The sequence below is a fragment of the Tamandua tetradactyla genome, chromosome 4, assembly GCF_023851605.1.
Source record: "Tamandua tetradactyla isolate mTamTet1 chromosome 4, mTamTet1.pri, whole genome shotgun sequence".
Lineage (NCBI taxonomy): Eukaryota > Metazoa > Chordata > Mammalia > Pilosa > Myrmecophagidae > Tamandua > Tamandua tetradactyla.
Window position 1 is genome coordinate 90999135 of NC_135330.1, and position 12205 is coordinate 91011339.

At 34.8% G+C, this 12205-nt stretch overlaps 1 pseudogene; it reads left to right on the plus strand.

The window, feature by feature from the left end:
• Positions 1-5165: 5165 nt before the first annotated feature.
• Positions 5166-6091, plus strand: LOC143680372 (olfactory receptor 9G19-like; annotated as a pseudogene).
• Positions 6092-12205: the final 6114 nt, after the last annotated feature.

The following is a 12205-nucleotide window of genomic DNA, read 5'->3' on the forward strand; positions in this document are numbered from 1 at the left end:
AGTTTTGATCCTGGTCTCTTTTGCCAGAAATACCCTCCTGCCACATGGCCAGTGTCCACTCATTGTTTAAGGACAGATGCATGTTTCCTTTTCCTACATCAACTGTCACAGTACACAACTTCCTGCCTACACTTAACTGGATATCCTCCTTGGTCTGTCGCCCATGATCAAGTATGATAATTTCATCATGGCCTGCTACACTTACTTGTTAGCTAGATTTGTTTTCATTCTATAAAATATGCCCTTCTTGAGGACAAAGTCTGAGAGAAAATTTTACATCACCCTTTGTCCTTACTGCCTGGCAGTGTATCTGTAGCACAGGATGGGTGAAGCATGCTAGGAGAAATGATTTTGAGCCTTGGCTCAGTCAGTATCCACATTTGCAACCTTGTCCTATGTATGAATAACACTTTCTGTGTCTCAGATAACTCTTCTCTATATTGGAATTATAATTAATTTTATTTCACAAGTCTATTGAGAGCAGCAAAATGAGATGAAAATTCTACAGCAGTTAGAAGAGGGTTGGGCCCATACTAAATGCTCAGTAACTGTCATTTTGATACATAAAGGATAAACTTGACGAGGTAATAGGGCACTCATCAATATGAAACTGTCCTTTCACTTCAAAATTGGGTCATGATTTGATGGGGAGTGAGAATGCATAAGGTTGTGGAAAATCTACCTGTATATACACTGAAGATAAGTGACAACTATATATACAGCAATATAGTCATACTTGGATAGTCAAAGATGATGCATCTTTAAGTTTTGCATAGTAAGCATGATATATCCTGAGTATTATAATTTGATTATCTTGGATTGAAATCCTAACTGTACTGAAGTGCTGAGTTTAGCTTGAGTAAGATAATTGACTGCACTTGAAAATCTTTTGTCTCTATGGAAATTGTAATACATACTTCAAAGTTATTTGACAATTAAATAATGTTCTAGAAAGATATTTTCTAAGGAGAAGGTTCACCATATATCATAATCATCATCACATTTTTTTTAAATTTACGCTTCTATTGCTTTAAGCCACATTCTCCTAAATGAGCCAAAACATGTTTAATTACATTTCCAGAACTTTTCAATGCTATGAACCACTGACATGCTTTAAAGGATCCAGTACACTGGGGAGAAGAAGCAGTTATAAGTTCCCTGGATGCACAGTGGACACCTTCATAGGACAAGACAGTAACAGTTGCAAGTAAGAGTCCTCACACTGGGTGAAGTGAAATGGAATGTTTCTATGTTCATATCAGCATTGGTAGCAATTGTGAGATTTCAGGAGTCATCCAGCAGATGATTTGGACATTGTTGGAAACATTTCTCTGACCTTATATTTATGAGGTACCCATTTATAAATAAAATCTAAATCCTTAGATTTTGTTATATTGGTTATGAATTAAGAGCTATGTTCAAAAAGAGAGGGAACCATAGAGTCCAGTAGCATCCTAATATCACACTATAAAGAGGTGGCTTTGTGGATAAATAAGAAGTCTCTAGAAAAAGCAACAACAGTTAACTGTGTAATCTTGGATACTTATTAAACCTTACCTTGGCCATCTATAAATCACTGCTATTAATCTGTAAACCTACTTATAATGAGTCTTGTAGAGAATAAATTAAATGATGCATACGAAACACTAAACCAGAACTTGATGCAAAGTGATGAAAATACTTTGCTTTGATATTTTTAAATGTTTTTATTATATAAATATAGCAAATATGCAAAGCAAAGAAAGAAAAAAATAATAATTTTCAAAGCACTCTTCAACAAGTAGTTTCAGGACAGTTTCCTGTGTTTGTCATGGACAAGCGTATTATCCTTTCAGAATTTTCCTTCTAGCTGCTCCAGAATATAGGAGACTAGAAGGAATAAATATTTTTTATCATTACAATTGACTTTTTCTCTTTTATGTGCTAAGTAACATTTATAGAAAAAAGCAATAAATTTCAATGCAGAGCTGAACAATTAGTTGTAGAAGAGATTTCAGAGTTTGGTAAGGGTTACAGTTCCATTATTTTAGGTTTTTACTTCTAGTTGCTCTAAAATACTGGAAACTGAAAGAAATATCAATGTAATGATTCAACAATCACATTTTCTTGTTAAACCATACTTTCTCATGTTTGACCTTTATATCCCACTCTTTAATGGGATTTGAGCTATTTGACCATTCTAACTTATTCTAATTTGATATTTATAAATGATGAAATTTGGGGATCATTAAGGGAATCAAATAATTTTAGAATGAGGCAAGATGAAGATATGGAATCCAGGTGTTTGCAACTTTCTTCCAGAGGTAACCCTTTTTAGTTACATTAGATTCCATATTTTTCAAAGATATTGCCTTCCATAAAATAGTTCTCAGTTTGTACTTGGTGATTCATTTAAAATTGGCAGCCTATGTGACCTCATAATAAATCTACAAATGAACATGAAATAAAGACTGAACTGATATGTTTCCTGTCAGAATCACATGGGGAAAAGCACATTCTAGGGATAGTGACATAAAAAAAGTGAAATACAAAAGTGAGATATTTGTAATATAACAAAATGAGCTGTCCTGGAGAAAATAATGTAGTAAAAGGGCCTAAGAAATGAAAAAGAGGCCAATCATATTATGGTGGAGAGGGAAACCCTTAAAAATGGTAAAAAGATACAAACTGTAATCTGATAATGTAAGGGAGACAGTTATGAGGATACATCAGATGGGCATTTCTCAAATATAGTGGAACAACTACAAAAGCCATCAGCCTGCTCCTGGGATTCTAGAAAGATAATGGAGGGAAGCCTGCTGTGATGTAGCAAGCATTGAAGGGGAGAATAGTAGGGGTCAGGAGCAGAGAGATGAAGGTCAGGGCTTACAGAGCTTGGAATCTTTGTGATAAATTAGGCTAATTAAAACAAATTTGATCATTTGTTTTATCTACATGGTGCTCATTGGGCCTTGATAAGACCATATTTAGGGAGTTGTAGGAGTAAAACTGTAAATTGAAACTATCCTCCATTGTTCTATATTTTGCTCATAAAGAAGTACACTTAATAGTACCAGTAATGAGATCTTAGAATGAGAAGAGCACTTTCTTAGGTCCCAAGAGAATGGGCCTGCCGTGGTGAATAATCATCTTCACTGAGATTTATGTTTATTTAGTTACAAAATGGCTGAGGTTGTTGGGTAGTGACTAACTTGAGAAGTCACTGGAGGGTTCAGAGCAGTGGAATAACAGGACTTAAATGGCATTTTACTGGGACTGCCCTGGCTCCCTATTGAAAAGTGACTCAAACAGGCTGATGACAGAAATGGAAGAGCTTCTGTAATAATACAAGTGGAGAGGGCAAGGGCTAGTCTAAGGTGGAAACTCTGGAGTTGGGAAAATCTGGTCATCTTCCAGTATACTTTAAAGATAGAGCCAATAAAATTTTGCTAATTAATCAGGTATGATGTGAACGATAGAGAGGATGTATTTTAGATATTTTTTCATGATTTCTATAGGCTAGATTACAGCCATTTACTGGAAAGGGGCATGAGAATCAGAGAGGGAAGCTTTGTCAGGAACTTAACTTTGCCTGAGATGCTGGTAAACATCCAGTAAAAGGTGTGAAATAGACATATTGATGCATGGTTCTGGAGTTTGGAGGAAGAGGTCTGCAGATTCAAAATTGAGACTTATTCAGAAAGACAGAACATCTGTCAGACCAGACAGATCACCAGGGAGTGAATGTAGATGGATAAGGGAAGAGGTCAAATGATTGATTTAGGAGCACTTCAAAATTCAAGGAATGTGGCAATAATGCTGAGAACAAGCAGCAAGAGAAGTAGAAAGAGAACATGCAAGTATGATGACCTAAGAACCAAGTGTAAAGACTATTTTTAGCAAGAGAGAGTTGTAAACTGTGTCAAAAGTTGCAGATTGATCAAATCAAATGAGGACTGAAATTTGATCATTTGTTTTATCTACATGGTGCTCACTGGGCCTTGATAAAACCATCTTTAGGGAGTTGTAGGAGTAAAACTTTAAATTGAAACTATCCTCAATTGTTCTACATTTTGCTCAGAAAGAAGTACACTTAATAATTCCAGTAATGAGATCTTAGGATGGGAACAGCACTTTCTTAGGTCCCAAGAGAATGGGCCTGCAGTGGTGAATAATCATCTTCACTGAGATTTATGTTTATTTAGCTACAAAATGGCTGAGGTTGGTGGGCAGTTAGTGTGACTGGAATTGCCCCTTAATTTGCTTTCAATTGTGTAGATTTTAGGTGTACCAGTATGTACACACTTAGTTGTATTATTTCAGTTGTGTGTGCAGATAATGTTAAAGAGAGTGGAGAGACAGTCACATAGTCACATAGTCATATTCTAATACATAATGTTTTCTTACATTTCATTGTGAAAAAATCCTTAATAAAACATAAAAATAGTAAAAAGGCAAATAATATGTAATATTGAAGAACTGCATGCAAAGTGTACTTACATTTAAAAATGGCTTTATTAATTATTTTTTATGCTAGGTGTCTGCTGTTCAATATGGATAAAATACATTTTCTCAGATTAAAACATATAAAACATCATTGTAATTCATTCTTCTATATACGTATGTTTTAAAACTGTGTTCAAACATTTATGTTTCCTTGTAATATTCTCTGTATTTTCTATATATATGTAGATATTATTTTGACATATGATTCTAAAATGGGTATTTGTATATATGTATGTATGGTTGTTCCAGTATGTATGTGCACAATAAGAAAAGCATCTGATTCACTAAGAAAAATGTTAACAAATGACATGAAGTCCAGTATTTATGGGAATACAAGTCACATTTTATTTTAAAAGTGACATAGTTTGTAAAAACTAAATTAACATTAGGAAGAGAACCCAAACATAAGAAAATACAAATTACAAGCCTTCATTTAGTTTAATAATCACGTCTAGAAAAAAATTAACTAGCTTACAATTCCATAATTTGCAAATGTAATTTTAAAATTCTAATGATAGTTTCAAATTTAGAAATATTAAATGGTACTTGTACAGACTAAATCATTCTAAACTTCTAGATGTATGAGTGGTGTCATCTATTTAACATGTGTTCAGTATATGCAGCACACTGATTCAACATGAGCACTCATTTACCCCTCTTAGGTGAAATTCCTTGTAGCCATGGAGAGGGGCAATCATACTGTGACTCAGTTCATCCTGGTGGGCTTCACCACAGATCCTGTGATGCAGTTGGTTCTGTTTGGGGTGTTCCTTGGAGTTTACTCTGTGACTGTGATGGGAAACACCACTCTCATTGTGCCGATCTGCAATGGCTCCCGGCTCCACACACCCATTGGAAATCTGGCTTTCCTGGATCTCTGGTATTCCTCTGTCTACACCCCAAAGATTCTAGTGAACTGCATCTCTGAAGACAAGAGTATCTCCTTTTCTGGCTGTGTAGCACAGTTCCTCTTCTCCACTGGGCTCGACTACTATGAGTGTTTCCTGTTGGCTGCCATGGCTTATGACCACTATGTGGCCATCTCAAAGCCATTGCTTTATTCTAAGTCGATGTCCATAAAGCTATGTGCATTTTTAGTGGCTGCCTCATATCTTGGTGTATTTACTAACTCTGCTATCATCACAAAAAGAACATTTGCTTAGGAATTCTGTGGGGGCAACATCATTGATGACTTTTTCGGTGATTTCCTTCATTTGGTGAAAGTCGCTTGTGGCAGGAAGGATGGTTTCCAGGCTGCAGTGTTCTTCCTCCTGACTTCCAATGTCATTTTCCCACTCTGTTAATCCTGGCCACCTACCTCTTCATCATCATCATCATCTCAAGGATCCACTCCACCCAGGGCCGCCTCAAAGCATTCTCCACCTGCTCTTCCCACCTTACCTCTGTCACCTTACATTATGGCTCTCTTCTCTACACATACACTCAGCCCCAGTCTAGCTATTCACTGGATAAGGACAAAATAACTTCTATGCTTTACACTGTGGTGTTCCCCATGTTGAACCCCATGATCTACAGTCTGAGGAATAAGGATATTAAAGAAGCTCTGCATAAACTCCTCAAGGAAATTCTGTTTCTCTACCATTAAAAAGATGGAGCAGGGAGCAGTGGTAGAATGCTTGTTTTCCATGCAGGAGCCCTGAGTTCAATTGCGGAACCATGCACACATAAAAAAGTTGCAAGCAACGTTTTTGTTCTTGTTTTTTGTATATCATGCATAAGTCATTTTGGCCCTTAATGATCAAGGATTGTTATAGAGTTAAAGAATTTCCCACCCTGACCAGTGTCATTTCAGTAGACATAAGGAAAGAAAATAAGGACAACCTCAGAGATAAAAGTCTTATATAACATATAACAATTTGGAATGAGTTCCATGTTAATTACAAAACAAACTAAAACCATAAAGAACCCTCTTCTTAAAAAGAGAGAACAGTGCATTTTCTTTAACATAAGTAGATTTTAATAGACTGATAAATATCATGTAATACAGTAATTTACTAAAAATAGGGTAAAATATGTTGGATTGATTTAGATTATTTACTTTATAATATTATAAAAATTAACTTACAATATTTTATATGATTGAAACTAGTCAATAGTCTCACTTTCTAGTTATTTTGCAGAATGTAGAAAATAGTTTTAAATTTTTACTATTTACCCCAGAGGATTAACTCAGAGATCCAGCAGTACCTCGTAGTACCTTGGATCACCTTGGCTTAAAATCAGCTCAGAAATCATCATCTCACCTGTCTTTATGTTTGGGGCAGAGTGCATGGACTGGGAATGGAACCCAGTTCTCTTGCATGGCAGACATTCTAACCACTGAGCCATTCACCTGTGTTTTTTTCTCTTACATATGTTTTTCCATTAAGGAAGAATTAATAAAGAGCCTGTAGGTTTTCTATTTATGAATCAATCTATGAGCTTATGGTTTGTTTTCTAGAGGTAATTGAATGGGTTACTGTCATCACAACTGTGATTTTCTGAGCACAAAAATGCAATTATTATTATAAAACAGAAAATAATTATGGTGGAGTAATCAAGGTAAGAAAAGAAGGTCTATGTACACATATTATTTGAAAGATAAATGTTCGTATAGAGAACACAAACAGATAGTGATTTTTTAAATGGGACAGATATACAAGGTTCCATTTAATTTTGATTTATTTGTTAAAACAAGGCCGTGCTAATATAATTAATCTATATAAAGGATATATATGGCATTTGTCTATCATGCAAGCGCTGTTATGTTCATTCTGCTAGTTAACCATGAAATTCCAGTAAAAGTAGAAGTGTCACACAGAACCAGGGAGGACCACTCAGAATGAAGGAGCCAACATATAGCTGTGGAAAGTGATACCAAGGGATGCATAAATTATCAGCCTTCGCATGTGTCAAACTACTGGAAACCCACAAAAAGCTAAAATGCTTGATTTAGCCAAATGTTCTAAAAAGGAACACTTCTAATGCTGACTCAGGTATTTTCTAGAACATGAGAGTTGAATAATTCTCACTGTTGATATTGAAGTGCATAGAATAGTGCACACTTTTCAAGTGTCAAACTCAATCACTATGTTATGATAACAGAAAATAAGTTATTGAATATTGGCCAAAGTAAAGTAGAGCATGTATTAACTGGAGAGAAATGTTGGTTATAAAAATTGAACTGATATGGGCCAGGTCATGGTGGCTCAGGAGGCAGAGTTCTCACCTGCCAGGCCAGGGACCCGAGTTTGATTCACGTTTCCTGCCCATGCAAAAAAATAATAAATAAATAAATAAATAAATAAATAAATAAATAAACTGGTGTGTCATATTTTTATGTAAGATGTGGTATTATTGTAACCCTGGAATTTAACTACATAACAGAAACTCAAACTGATAACCAGTGGCTTTTACTTAATATTTTTTGGAGAAGCAACTATGTTCCAGGGTACAAACAAGTATCAAAACAAATGCAGAGACTAAAACCTTAGCTAAGCTAAATGTGTACTCTTATTATTTTGTATATGGAAAGCCTATCTCAACTCTAGAATCATGTTTAAATAATAACATCAATATCTCAATAAGGAGATAAAGAAAAGCTACTAATAATCATAGGGAGGCATAAAATAAATATTTACTCAATCAATATTTACTTACAAATATGACATGAATGTTTTAGAATATATGTAAATTTAGCAATAGCTTTTTAACCACTGTTCTGGAATTAGGCTTTTTATACTTTTTGGCTTTTAAAGTCAAAAGCATTGAAAAACACTTGGCATATTAAGTTGAAACTACAGTATAACTTATGAGGAAATTTAATTTTTCTAATTATAAATAAGAAATTTAAAATATCAAAAGAAAGTGATTTACAAGATATGTCTTTTAGGTATGAGTTTTATGAATTAAACATTTCATGAAGTAAAAATTTGTTTGGGTCTTCATAAAGAATTTCTTGAAATTAAATCTTCTAAAAGAAAATGTACAACTCTTGATGGCCTTTTAGTAGGGCCATGATCCAGGGGAATTTCAAGATTACAAGTTCCTTATAATCCTCTATATCATAATCTAATGAAGTAACAAAGATCTATATAGCTGAGACATACATAATCATGACTATCTATTAAGTAATTGCAAGTAAATATCATTGTCTATGAGTCTCCTTGGTTCTGTTATCTTCATTCCTTCCTAGTCTTTCAGTTGAATGGGAATATTTACTTGGCAAAATATCCTAAACCTTTCTTCTTATGAGATAAAAGTGTTTGCTCATCTTGTTTTTTTGAGTGATAGAATGTATCCTTTCATAAAGGCATATGTTTCCTCTGACAGGGTGTTCTAAAAGAGCATGAAGAGGTACACCATTAAATACGTGGATAACAAATAGAGTTTTCCTTGACAAATTTTGTAGCATTTACTCATTTGCTTCTGGTGGTTGGGACCAACACATTTCTCAGTAAAATGATCCCTGTTTGTTCAGGGCCAGTCGAGTCCTAGATGGGCAGGGGCATTTCAGATTACAATTGATGAGAATACTGTTGATGTTCTTTTGGGCAAGCACTCTTCTTGAGTGCATAGAGTGCCTAATCACTAAGACTAGGGTTATAAAAGCATGAAATAAAAATTCTAGTAAGCTATATAATATAATAATAAAGAGACAGAGTAATCCAGAGTCCTCTGAGACACAACATGAAACTGTAATTAAATGTAAAAGGATTTTATTAGGGAAACGACTATGACTGTGCAAGGGAAAGTGGGGAGGGAAACAGGATACTCTAGGTGTGGAAGCAAAAGATGCAAGTCTGACTCCCAAAGGAAAGAGAAAAGGAAGGTTAACTGAAAACAAACTATACCATTGTTCAATCTAAGGAAAGGTCAGAAAAATCAGCCAGAAGCCCACAATGTAAAGTCAGCTCTAAGAACAGTTTAGGGTCTAAAAACAGGCTTTCATTTGTATCTCTGTCATGCTTATTCATTGAGTGTCAATAGTGTTTGGGAAGGATGATTTGATGTGAAAGTGGAAATGTATGTCAGAGCTCATCTAATAGGTCCTTTGGTTAATTACACTCTCCGAACTAGGGGTTCTACAAGACTCACCTTCCTGGCCACTATAAGTGACATTCATTTCATACCCTTAGTTTCTGGAGATGTACATTCTTAATAAAGAAAGATGGTATCATATATAGGCTAACATTTTAAAACATAGCACATCTTGGAGAACACCGCAACAATCATGATTGAGCCTTTTTCTAACTATTACAACATTCCATGAAACCTATTTCTTCTGGATATGGGCTAATAATAAAGCCAATATTTTCCATGAACAGGAAGCCCTGTTGCTATTCCATGTATATAATGCATCGCTCCGTCCCAGTTAATGGTTTGTAAGATACCATGTAGATGAATAGGCCACTAAAGTATACATCAAGAAATGGTGACGGGAAAAATGGGGAATAAAATGGATGCATAAAGGAAACACACTGAATAAATGTGTATGTTCCAAGAAGGAAAATCATTGTCCCTGTAATTTTTGAATCTTCATAGTAGTCTAATCTAGTTAGTCTACTAGTCAAGGGTCAGCAATACTTCCAGAAAATGATGGCATATCAGAGCCATAGTGGTGGCCTCCCTTGTAGGAACTTTTCAGTGGAGGTAGCCAAATAAAAAGCCTTGATGAGTAGATTCCACGTGGTCGAATCCATGTCAACTGTTTTGGCCATTTTGTATTAGGCTGATCAACAGGTTGAATGATATACACAGAACATGTCATCCCATCCACCTGATTAGTGAGAGCCTCCCTACATATGCATGTGTGGACCAAAGTGTGTTCATATGTTTGAATATAGAGTGTTTAGGGTATCTTCTAAACTCTGTCAAAGATTTTGATGATTAAGCAACATGTCTTTCAGGTTCCTCAGCTAAATCAGTAACCTCAGAATTGATCACTTATCCCTCTAAGACCACAACTGTTGAACACTAATTTGAGCTTGGTTCAATTGTACAGTTCTTGAGGATCCAAATTTGTTTTTGTTCGTTTTAGATCATACAGAACTATAGCTTCTATGTGACAAAACCAATGAGGACATTCTCCATGTCTGCTGTTCCCTGCACTTGAATACCATTAACACTAAGAAAAAAGCTCACCAAATTAAAGGGGGTTGCATAAACACATGTCAAGTTCCTGTTGACTCTGTGCATGTGGGTCATTCTGTACATATGGATCATTCAATCAAGTGTTTGTAGAAAACACTAACCTCTGCACTTCCCTAAGGATTCAGTGTTTCATTTTGTTCATTATGTTGGCAAAGGGTTTCTAGAGGGAAAATTTTTCTGTAATTCCATGCAAATCTTCAAATGATATTTTTCCTCATTCTAAGGCATTTTGATATAATAGAATGTAGAAGAGTATGTTATACATCTGGGTTCCCAAATGCTTAGATTTTATTTAACGATCTATTCCAAGATTGATCAAGTATTTTTCCCACCATGGAATGGGTTACAAATAAATGTGAAAAAAATTTTAATGGATTGTTGAGATCTAGTAAATATTCCCCAATCCTTCTTGACAAGCACTCTCAGGGTTTCTGTAGTGATAAAATAAAAAGAAAGATGGGAACTTTTTTATGAAAAAAAAAGGGACAAGTGCTGGTGGCTCAAGAGGAAGAGTTCTCACCTGCCATGCTGGAGATTATGTTCAATTCTTGATACCTGCACATGCAAAATAAAAATATATATGTATATATATATTTATACACATACATATATATAAAGGGTGGTACAGCAGTGAGGTCTTAGAAAATATATGCAAATATATGTGGAAGGAAAGATCAGAAATGTTGGTGCTAATGGGAGTGGTGAAATTCCTATGAATATTTGTACTAAAATTTGATTTATCATATTATTGTGAATGTGCTTATTACAGACAAAGCTAGTAAGCTCGTACTCATAGAAGCTTATTTAGAAGCTTAACTAAATTCCTACTTCTCAGCTTCCAGCCTCTCATTTGTAAAATATGATAATCTTTAACTTGCAGTGTTATAGGGAGTATTAGATAAAATATCTACTAAAAATTTGATATACGCCCTAACTGAACTGTAACTTTTTTCATAAATTCTTCAAGTAAAACAAAGAGATCACTGGGTCTAGAATAACTGAGTTTTATTTGTTTGTATGTTAAAAATTATTTCAATTGCTCTTAATTTCCTTTAGAGGGGCTATATGTGATGTTGTTCCTTGAAGGAAAGTACTGTGGAGTGTCCATTATCTGAGAAAGAGGTCATTCTTCATGAATACACAGTCCTAAATGAGTCACGATATTTTTACAGTGTAAACAACTCTTTAAAACTTTGCCAAATATTACGTTAAAGTACAAGGCAGAGAGGTTAGAAAGCTATTTTCTTTATACACAATCTGATCTTTATAAAGAAATTTGGAGGGGACACTGACAGATTGTGTTAGAAACCCCAGGAAAAAATATATATGTTCTTAATCTTAGTCCATTTCTGTTGGTACCATTCTGTTGGTATGTAGATGGGTTATTTTTAGTTAAGTTGTGACTCAGCTGAATGAGATTGGGCATAAACACTATTATGGGTGGCTTTATGAAGAGAAGGTGTGATGGTTTAAAAGTATGTATGTCTCCTAGAAAAGCCATCTTTTAATCAAAATCCCATTTCATGACGGTAGAATAGTCCCTATTCAATACTGTATGTTTGAAACT